The sequence below is a fragment of the Eptesicus fuscus genome, chromosome 8 (genome assembly GCF_027574615.1).
Source record: "Eptesicus fuscus isolate TK198812 chromosome 8, DD_ASM_mEF_20220401, whole genome shotgun sequence".
In the NCBI taxonomy this organism is placed as follows: domain Eukaryota; kingdom Metazoa; phylum Chordata; class Mammalia; order Chiroptera; family Vespertilionidae; genus Eptesicus; species Eptesicus fuscus.
Window position 1 is genome coordinate 26364147 of NC_072480.1, and position 11744 is coordinate 26375890.

An 11744-nucleotide genomic window follows, 5' to 3' on the forward strand; every position below is an offset into this window, starting at 1 on the left:
ATTTACACTCAAGAATGGACTTATTAGTTTTTAGTACCTTCAAGGAAGACTAAAATCTGAAATAAGAGAGGTGCTCTTTTTGTAGTATAAATTGACAATGTCTCAAGGCATGGGCATAGAAAAGAATTACAACTGTTATAAACTTGCTCTCTAGGGCAGCTTATGTCATGAGACTGAAGCCATTGAGTCTTTAAAGGAACTTCTAAAGATCACATAGTATTTTATTCATTAAAATGATGCTAAACTCTAGAGTAAAGGAAATATAGTTTTTTTTCAGTCCATATATTTTTTTTAAATAAAAAAATATGGAATGTTTCACAAATTTGCACAGGGGCCATGCTAATCTTCTCTGTATTGTTCCAATTTTAGTATATGTGCTGCTGAAGTGAGCACCAGTCCACATATTTTTTATCAAACTTAAATTGGTATTGTATACAGACTAAGAAGAGATTTCATAAACTGTAAAAATTGTACATTCTCTTCAAACATGAAAGTAGTAAGGATAACTTCTCCAAATATCTCAATGCACACACACACACACACACACACACACACACACACACACACACATATATATACATACATATTTATTAAATATGAACAATTAAAATAACATATATATTACATATATAATATTTCAATTCTTTAGCAAAAGCTTCCTTTTCCTTCCAGTGACATAAAGTAACATAAAATATTTTCTTATATCTGGCTATATATTTCTCTGGCTATAGCTTTACTACCTTAAATAATAAAAATCTGACAAATAAGGTATGGAAGTATAACATATGGCTAGGCAACTAATTAATAAGAGCTTATGGATTGATTTTTATTTAATTTTTTAAAATGTTCTGTACTAGAAGTAGCAGATAAAACAAAACTAAAATCTTCATTATTCCTTTGGAAATTTCAAACTATTTGAAAAGAAAACTTTAACTTATCAAATATAAACATTGTATAATCATGTGTTAAAATATAGAATTAAAAAATGGGACCTTAGATAGAAATTACTTCATATTCAATAGTCAAGGAAGTACCAACAGGTCCTTAATTAAAAATGCTGTTGAATACAAGAATAAAAAAAATTATAAGCAAAGGAAGATGGAAGTCAAGGGAGATAGGAAGAAAGAGGGTGAAGAACACAGACTATTTTAGTTGTATTTTAAAGGAGGAATCACTTAAAAATATAAATTCCATTATAAAAGTGATATTTGGGAACATTTAACTAAAACACTGAAGAAAACAGGAGTCAGTACAATATGCTACTGATATATGTGGAGATAGATCTTTCTGAAGAACTGGGTAAAGAGTAGTAAAAATCAAAGTTGGATATACAAAACTGTGGCAAGATCATATTAATAACAATTGTTTTATACCAACAGAGATCTAGAAGATCAAAATGTGCTATCTTTCAGAGGAGGTAAATGGCAATTTTATTAGAGTAATATTGAATAAACACTAAAAGATTATAATTCTATTTTAATATGAAGATTATCTCCATATTGACTGTATTGACATTCTTAGCCATAATTGAAAAATAATACAGTAAGTATAATGGGAAAAATTTGAACTAAATTCAGAAAAGTTGGCTATGCTCTTCCTTTGATTTCTTACTTAATAACTATTTACATTAAATATTTTCTACTCAAAAGTTGTTTTTACCTTAGTTAACATCTCTGTGTTTCTGAGCCTCCATCTGCAAATTATAGTTTATAACACTACCTGTCTCCTGAGGTTGTTTTGTAAATTAAATTTGATAATTAATGCAAAGTGTTTGGAATTTAGAACATGACACATATCTGGCACATAAAAGAACTTAAGTGTTAAGCTACAATTATTGTTATTCCCATGCAGTCCACCACCATATTTCCTTCAATTTGAGTATATTTTAAACATTGGCTAAGAACTATTGTTCCATTCACTTGCCTTTTTTCAGAGGAATTCTTCCTCCACTTCCCTATGCATAACACTCAAAGAAAAACAAACTTGCACTGGTTGACAAAGTTGTGGGGAAATCAGTAGCTGTGAAAATTAGTACAAATATTAGGGAGAAAATCAGCAGCAGCATGTATTGCATGCCAAAGGATAGTTCATATATCTTGACCTGGTATCACTACATCGGAATTCTTACAGAAACGTGTGGGAGTTTTATGCACAAAGACACACAAGTATTACTTAAAGTTTAGTACCATTGGAAAAATTCAAATGTTCATGTAGAAGAATGGTTAATTAATATGTAAATTATGGTACATCTTCCTAATAAAAGCTATATGCATATTAGAAATTATAATTAGGAAAAATATGAAGCATTATTGAGAAAAATGAATATAATATATTAAGTGAAAAGAGATGTTATAATAGGATATTAATGTGTATTATGATGGTAATTTTACAAAAATATATATGCATAATAAAAAACACTGAAATGGCATGCACACAAAAGAAAATATTTGCTTTGTTAGCCTAGTGGAACTAATGATTTTTCTTATTTTCTAACATTCTGTAACACCCTAAATTTTTAAAATAAAAATTATAACTGCATTGTCCCATCATTGCTTAAAAACCCAACATTAATTCCATATTACTCTATAAAAAAATATCAAGTTTCTTATCATGTCAGGCAACATTCATCACCAGTTTGTCACAATCTACTTTCTAGGCTCATAGTCTATCATTCTAGTTCATGTGTATGATTTTTCTGTTGTACTAAATTTCTTATTGTTTTCCCAAATATCATGCATAGGTAGTTCAGCTTTTGAAGGCAGTGAGTTATGGATTAACACAATTGATTATAATAATATGAATGACAATTGGAACTCCGAACATGACATTATTTAATGTCTATGCTTCATTTTCCTCTGGTATAAAATGGGGATGAGGTATGATGAAAGTATGTACAACATAGGATTAAGAGTTAGGATTATGAATTAATTCAAACAAAGCACTTAGATCTATGACTGGCACTTAATCAGTACAATATGGGTTTAAGTATCATAAAAAAAAAGTGAAATTCATCAAGCACTTACTCTACTGAAAGCTTTCTGTTTCACTTTTTAAGCAATTTCATGTATGCTTTTATTTAACTCTTTCAAGAATTTTATGATATAGATACTATTATTATATTGATATACATTTGAGGAAATCAAGGTCCAAGCAAACTGAATAACTTATGTGTAGTAAGAGTTAAGGACTATGCAAAGGAAGTGATTCTTATTTAACACTGAACATATGTTGTCTTTATTTCTGCTGTTATTATATTAAGGACAAGAGGAAGAACATTGCCAATTTTCTGATTTTCAATCCATTTTTTCCCCCATTCCATCCTACTGTATTTAGCAGTCCTGGCAAAAAATGTCTCAATATATTTGGAAATGTTCATACTAAATATATTTTTAATCTGTTAATATTTATGAAATTATTCTCTAATGAAAGTATAGTAGATTGCTGTTTTCAGATTTTTTAAGTTAATAGAAGCTTTAAGTGTCCTGGGTATGCATTAATATTTGTTTCTCAAAATGATAAATTATTTCTGCAAATATAGACAAGATGAAGTATGGTGCATTGCCATTGTAACCATTTGTAAACATAAAGTTCAGTGGTATTAAGTGCATTCATATTGTTGTGCAACCATCACCACCACCCACCTGCAGAACTCTTCTTGTCTTACAAAACAAACTCAATATCCATCAAACGATAACTCCTCCTACACTGGCTCCAGAGGAGCCAGCCACTGTTCTACTTTCAGTCTATATGCATTTGACTACTCTTGCTACATTATGCAAGTGAAATCATACAGTATTTGGCTTTTTGTGACTGGCTTATTTCACTTAGCATAATGTCCTCAAGTTTCATCCATGCTATAGCATGTGTCAGAATCGCCTTATTTTTTAAGGCTAAATAGTATGTCATTGTGTGTATATACTACATTTTATTTATCCATTCATCCACCAATGGATACTTGGGTTGCTTCCACCTTTTACTATTGGAAATATGTTGCTATAAACATATGGATGTGTATAAATATAAATACTATAAATATCTATATAATAAAAACCCAGTGGTTGTAACGCTGTAACGACCAAAGACCAGTCACCAGGTGGTGTATTGATGGGTCCTGCGACACTGGTGGGACTTGACACTGGGTCCTGAGGCATGGCACGCTGGGTCTGGGTCTTGCGTGATTTTTGCATGCTGGGCCTCTAGTATAAATATAAATATAGAAATAGAAATAGAAATGGAAATGGAAATAGAAATAGAAATAAATAGAAATAGAAATAATGTACTAGTAAAGGGAGAGAGAGACCTTGCTTTCGATTCTTTTGGGTATATACCCAGAAGTAAAATTGCTGAATAATATGGTAGTTCTGATCTTAATTTATTGAGGAAACACCATACTACTTTCCGCAGTGGCTGCACCAATTTATATTTTCACTAACAGTGCACAAGAAATTGTTTCTTCATATCCTTGCTTATTTATAACAATAACACCTTATTTTTTGTGTTCTTTGTTTTTTATAGTAAATGTAAAATATCATACTGTGGTTTTCATTTGCCTTTCTATAATGATTAGTGGTGTTGAGCATCTTTTTATATAACACTAGAGGCCTGGTGCATGGATTTGTGAACTGGTGGGGTCCTCCAGGGATTGGGCCAAAACTGGCAGTCCAACGCTGCCTGCTGCTCCTGCCTTCCACTCTTGCTCATCCCAGCCCTGCTGCGCCTGCCACCACCGCCACCCAGTAGGTTTGCTGCCACTCTGCTGCGGTCTCCAGGCTGCGGTGGCCAGCCGTGAGTCCTGCGTCTGGTGCCTGTTGGTCAGCTGAGTGGTGCTCCCACTGTGGAAGTGCACTGACTACCAGAGGGCAACTCCTGCATTGAGCATCTTCCCCCTGGTGGTCAGTGTGCATTATAGTGACCAGCTGTTCGCTTGTTCCGTTGCTTAAGTTTTTATACATACACTAAGGGCCCGGTGCACGAATTTATGCACCTTGAAAGGAACTGTGGGCCACAGGGGCAGGTCTCATCCCATCCTCTGTGCCTCAGCCCAACCCCTCCCACCATGGCCCCCAGTCCCCTCTCGGCCGGCAGCCCTGCTTCTGTCTCTGACACTCCCACATGCTGACTGGGCCACTCACACCCGCTGGTGGCGTGGAGCAATTGGGGCCAGCGCCAGCAGTGGGTGCCAGTGGGGCCATCACCGTCAGTGGGTGCAAGTGGCAGCTGCTGGACCTGATCGCCCCTCAGGATCAGGGGGAGGTGGAGAAGACCTGAGGGGTGATCGGGGCCAGCAGCCACCACTCACACCCACTGACGGCGCTGAGCGATTGGGGCCGGAGCCGGGGGCCGGCAGCGGGTACAAGTGGGGCTGGTGCCAGCAGCAGGTGTGAGTGCCAGGCGGGACCACAGTGCATGGGAGCAAAGAATTTTCAGTAACCACCAGAGGCTTGCCCTGATGACAGTGACTGGTGCCCCGCCTTGGTCTGGCGCCCCCACTCATCTGCTCCACCACTTCGCCACAACCAACGCCCATCATGTTCCACACTGTGCTGCCTGCTGCCAATGCCCACCATGTTCTGTGTGCACCCCCTGGTGGTCAGCACATCTCATAGCGACTGATTGTTCGGTTGTTTGGTTTTTCTGCCATTCGGTCTATTTGCAAGTTAGGGTTTTATATATAGAGACTAGAGGCCTGGTGCTTGAATGCATGCACTTGAGGGGGGTCCCTCTGCCCGGCCTGTGTCCTCTCGCAGTTCAGGAGCCCTCAGGGAATATCTGATTGACAGCTTAGGCCCACAGTAAGACGTCCTTAGCACTGTTGTGGAGGTGGGAGAGGCTCCCGCCACTGCTGCTGTATTCCCAATGTGGGAGCGCACTGACCGCCAGGGGGCAGCTCCTGCATTAAGCATCTGTCCCCTGGTGGTCAGTGCATGTCATAGCGACCAGTCATTCCACCATTCAGTCGAATTGCATACTAGCCTTTTATTATATAGAATAGATTATAATGGCACTTGTATGTCTTCCTTGGAATAATGTTTATTCAAGGAGTTTGCCCATTTTTTAATTTTTTAAAAATTTTCTCATTGTTGAGTTTCAAGAGTTCTGTATATATGCTTGACATTTATCTAAATACATAAGGGTTTTATGCATGCTGGAGATCTATCCTTTATCAGATAATTTTTTGAAAATATTTTCTCCATTCTATAGGTTGTCTTTTGATGCACAAAAGTTTTAAATTTTCATGACATATATATTTTTAAATTTTCTTTTGTTGTCTGTGTCATTGATACCTTATCCAATAAATTTTCCATACTTATGTTATTAACTTACTTATGTCTTTGGGTCTAGGGTGAGTCTTTTTTAGACAGTTTATAGTTAAATCATTTTTTCATTACACTTAGTTATATTTGTATGTACAAAACATAAACTTCCAAAATGTATATGTTTTCTCAGTTTTATTGAGGTATAGTTAATACTCAAAATTGAATATAAGATGTACAATTTAATGATTTTATATATGTATACATTGTGAAATATTCACCACAATTAAGCTACTTAACATATCCATGACCTCACATAGTTGTGTGTTTTTTTTTTAAATGAGAACAGTGAAGAACTACCATCTTTACAAATGTCAAGCCTACAATAGAGTATTGCTAATTAGAGTTACATTATTCTACGTTGGATCACCAGAACTTACTTATCTAGGATAACTGAAACTATATTCCTTCACCAACATCTCCCCATTTTCCCTCCCCAGCTGCTTGGTAACCACTCTACGTTGGGCTATTTTATATTCTACATATTAGTGGGATTATGCAATATTTATATCTCTGCATCTGGCTTATTTCACTTAGCATAATATCCTCTAGGTTCTGTTCTTGGAAATGTAAAATTGGTATAGCCATAAGAGAAAACAGTATGAAGGTTCCTAAAAAATTAAAATTAGAACCACATTATAATACAGCAATCCCATTTCTGGGTATATAGTTGAAGGAAATGAAATCAGGATCTTAAAGAGATATTGTTTCAATATTATTCACAATAGCCAAGATATGGAAGCATCCTGAATGTTTATGGATCAATGGATAAAGACAACACCTTGCTATTTCTCTCATTCTTTCTCTCTTTCTCTCACCTTTTCTCTCTCTAAAATAAATTTAAAAAATGTGACATATATAATGGGATATTATTCACCCTTTATAAAGAAGACAACCCTTCCATTGGTGACAACATGGATGAACACATAGCACATTATGCTAAGTGAAACACCAACTCTTTATTAGCTTATTTAATATTTGATATTCTATATGTAACTGTGAGTAGGTTTTTAGGCACAATTTTTTATTTAGGACTCCAATAGCTTGTCTTATAAACTACAATTAACTTCTTCAACATCCTGAGCATTCAAGGAAGTCCACATGTTGAATTAGCATCATGTTTGGACTAAAATTTCACTGCAGTCTTCTTCACTACTGAAATTTTCTAAACTAATAAATCTACTAGAAGAATGTTTATAAAATGTTTTCTTCTAAAAATGCATATCTGGCCCTGGCCTAGATCATTTGGTTAGAGCCAGTCCCACTAGGCAAAGGTTGCAGGTTTGATCCCCAGTGAGAGCACATACAAGAATTAACCAAGAAATGCAGACATAAGTGGAACAACAAATCAGTCTCTCTCTCTCTCTCAAATCAATAAATAAAAATTAAAAATAAAAACAAAATAAACAAATAAAAGTACATATTGAGAGTTATCAGAGTCAAGATTACTGATTCAGCAAACAAAACAAATGCAAATAAACTAATAAATAAGAGAAAAATGTTAATGTTTCCAATGATAGATATAACTTTCCAAAGAGTCTTCAGCCTGACCAGTCTACTCTATTCCCAATGATAAGCTACATGGAAAGCCAAATCCTCCAGATTTGGTTTGGTGAGGATAGAATTTGAGAGAAAAAAAAAATATCATTAGTAATGCAATTCAAAGATATAATGTCAGACTCTTTAACCCTAAGGTACATGTCTCTAGCATAGATTATACTTGGCAGGCAAACCAGATGATGCCATCTATCTGGCAAGCTGTTCTTTCTCCTACACAGAGCTTAGATGGATAAAGCCTTCTGACTAATTTAGTATATCTGCATAGACTCTGTCCTTGAACATTACATTAATTTAAAATTTTATTTGCACTGTTCTTGATTTAGTTGACAGATTTGTGTTCTTGAAAGACAGTCCTTAATACAATACTTCATACTCAAAGAAAATGAGAAAATGAACTTAAAATATTCAACCTACTTGAGTATTTTTAGACTCTAATGTGATATGATGATTTGTGTCATTTAGCCTGTCTGTACTTTTATAATATACTAGAGGTCCGGTGCATGAATTCATGCACGGGTCGGGTCCCTTGGCCTGGCCAGCGATTGGGGCCGATCAGGGTGTTGGCCGGTCATGGGAGGTTGGCTGTGGGAGCGCACTGACCACCAGGGGGCAGCTTCTGAGTTGAGCGTCTGCCCCTTAGTGCTCAGTGCATTGTAATAGGCACCTATTGACTGATTGTTCTGTCAACTAGTCATAACAGTTTCTTAGGCTTTTATATGTTTATACTTCTAAAACAGTATGCATCCCGGGATGCTGTCATAAGTTACACATGTCATTTTCTTTACTTACACAAGGAGACAGCAGCTGTATTGATCATCACTCAGTTTAAATACCTGTTTTAAATGTAACCCTTTCCCTGTGTGACAATATGCAATATAAGTCCTATAAAGGTAGGACAGAAAGTGCAATTGTTCAACTAATGAAAAGATAATTACTGAAATATAGAAGGAGTCAACTGGAAGATCACAGCAACACCCACATCTTGGCTGCTGAGGGCGCTTAACGCTTGCTATCACTGCTCTACATTGTAGAAAATAATGCATAATTCAGGTCACTCAGTCTAATATGATAGGTCAAATTGAGTAGTTTCAATTTCAGACTTATTTACACTGACAAGAAGTTCTAAAATAGGGGATTACTAGTGTTTGAAGCCATGAAAATTGGTCCTTATTTTAAACTACATAGCATATCCCAGCTGTTACAAACCTCCTAGTCAAGTTGATTTTATTTAAGCAGTTTAACATTAACAGACTTATTTGAGCAAAGGGCATATTTAAGGTTGATGTTAGCTCAAAAAAAGCCAGTTTAGTATCACATGTTCATGTCTACTTTGAGCATTTGTTTTAAATGGCTAAGAAAAGAAAGAGATACAAAATCTATGGCTAACCAAAAGCTATTGAGGAATTATAGATTAATGTTCAGCCATCCTTACCTAGCTTATTGAAAAAAGAGAGCTGGAAGCAAGAAAGCTAGCTAGCTGACTAACTGGAAGACAGAATGATAGACAAATGATAGATATAGATAGATAGATAGATAGATAGATAGATAGATAGATAGATAGATAGATAGATGATAGATAGACAGATGATAGATAGACAAATAGATGTTGCATACATATATACATAGGTCCTGAGATTTGTTTTCTGTACCTGGTTAGTTAGATAGTATAATTTTATGACTTTATGTTAGATAATATGTTGCACTGCTTCTTTATTCTTGAAATAATTTATACTTATATTGTAATAGTAAGTTTGATAATTGGTTGTTGTCAAAATTATTGATTGACAGGTGTGGCCCTATGACCTGGCTAGCAATTCAGGTCCCTACAGGAAGAGCACAGCTTCTAAAATCAGTACCAAAAAGAAAAGAAAGTAAAAGAAATGGAAATGAAAGAAATGAAAAGGAAAACAGTGGAAAGAAGAGAAAAGGAAAAATAAAATTTATGAATATATTAATAGCCTATCATTTTACTGATATAATTTTTAGAGTTAATCAGATTTACTATATTAAGAATATGCTTTTTTTTTCCTTTCAGCATTTTCTAAGGCCTTATTTCATTTCATTATACATTCTCCATTATATTTCAGTCATTCCTGAGGTTGTATTTTACAGGTATCTTTGTCCACAGTACTGTACTAATTTGCTTTTATGGGTTTTAAAAATATAAATATAAATCACAGGGAATTCTCACCTAAGCCTTCACACAATTCGATTTATTATTTATAATTTGAATATACAAGCATTTTAAAATTATTCTAGAACTATAAAACACTATAACCAGAATATTATGAGTTGCTCCCTCTTTGCTAAATCTCCAGAAATTGGTTTGATCATTCACAAATCATTATAATACATGCTATACATTTTTGAACATTCATTATTTCCCAAAAACCATAAATAAATTTTGCTTTATATTTCTCTTATCAACCTTGTGAACAGGATACCATTATGTTCACTTTACAGATTTGGAAACTGAGATTCAAATCAGCTTTCCTAAAATCACACTTTGTAGGAAAGAATACCAAGACTTGAACCCTGACTTTGATTCAGAAGTCTAAGTTCTCATCTACTGGATTCTCCCGTTTTCCGGTTCGGTACTCTGAGTACAAATTACACAATTTAAATTATTGGAAATGCCAACTACAGAATAAAGTGCATAGAATACACAACTACACACATTTGTTCTGCTGACACTTAGCATATACTTGGTCCATATATGCCTATGCCTCGTTCCTTACAGACGGTGTGTCAATGTTCTCCCCTACCCACACCCCTGGAACAAGTTGTCTCTGATTGTCAGCAAACTTTGGTTAGGAGATCATGTAGTGTGCTCATTACAAACCTATTTTTTGGAGTCACATAAAAGTACGCAGGTGATTCTCAAATGGGGCAACTGTATGCCCCACAGGACTTTAGACAATGTCCTAAGACATTTTTGGTTGTCACAGCTTGGAGTTGGAGGTATATGGTTGTTTCTTGCCTCTGGTGAATAGAGGTCAGGGATGTTGCTAAACATCTACATTTCTCATGACAGTCGCCCCACAACAAAAATCTATCAGGTCTAACAATTTTAATTGTTTTTCAAAATATTAAATTAGTCTTTTAATTTTTAAAAATATTCTGAAAATAATTCTTAAATATGTAGAAGCTCCATTTGATGATCTGCCCCAGTAATACATTTATAATGCTTATATTACAATGTTTTATACAATATACACAAGGACTAAATTGCATTTCTCGATTAATTCATCTTTCCATCTGAATGGTCTATCTTGTCAATTAATATAAAAATATATTTATATGATCTCTAAAATTGCATGTTCCTCTTACCTTATTCCTGGAAGATATGAACATGTTCTTTTAAAATCTTAAGTTGAAAATATCTATTGTTTCCCTATATGGGGTGTGTATGTTTGCATATATTTATGCATATGTGCAACAAATATATGTATGTTTGTGCTTATATATGTATAAAAGTGAAGAATACTTTAATATGGACAAAAGAAAAAATAAATCAGCAAATATACTATTTTTCTGTGTTTATATTTTTAAATATTTTTTAGGGCTGATGGTTTAACACTACATATATTATAGACTTTGAATTTTTATATTTCCCTTCTTTCCTGCCTTTATATTGATTCACAAGTGTGTATTGATTGCCAAACAATGGGCTAGGCCTCTGAGTTAGGCCTCTGATGGCACAATGACACAGAATTTAGCAATGTATATAGTCCCTGCTCTCAAAGAATATACAATCTAGTAAGTACTCTGGTTTACAATTCAGCACATAAACTGGCAAATGACCATGATGAGATGTGATAAATGATGCAAAAATTCTACCAAAGCTCAAAGAAATAATCAATTCTACAT

The 11744-nt window shown here is 34.7% G+C and overlaps 1 pseudogene; it reads right to left on the reverse strand.

Moving 5' to 3' along the window:
- Positions 1 to 299: 299 nt before the first annotated feature.
- Positions 300 to 393, reverse strand: LOC114232995 (U6 spliceosomal RNA; annotated as a pseudogene).
- Positions 394 to 11744: the final 11351 nt, after the last annotated feature.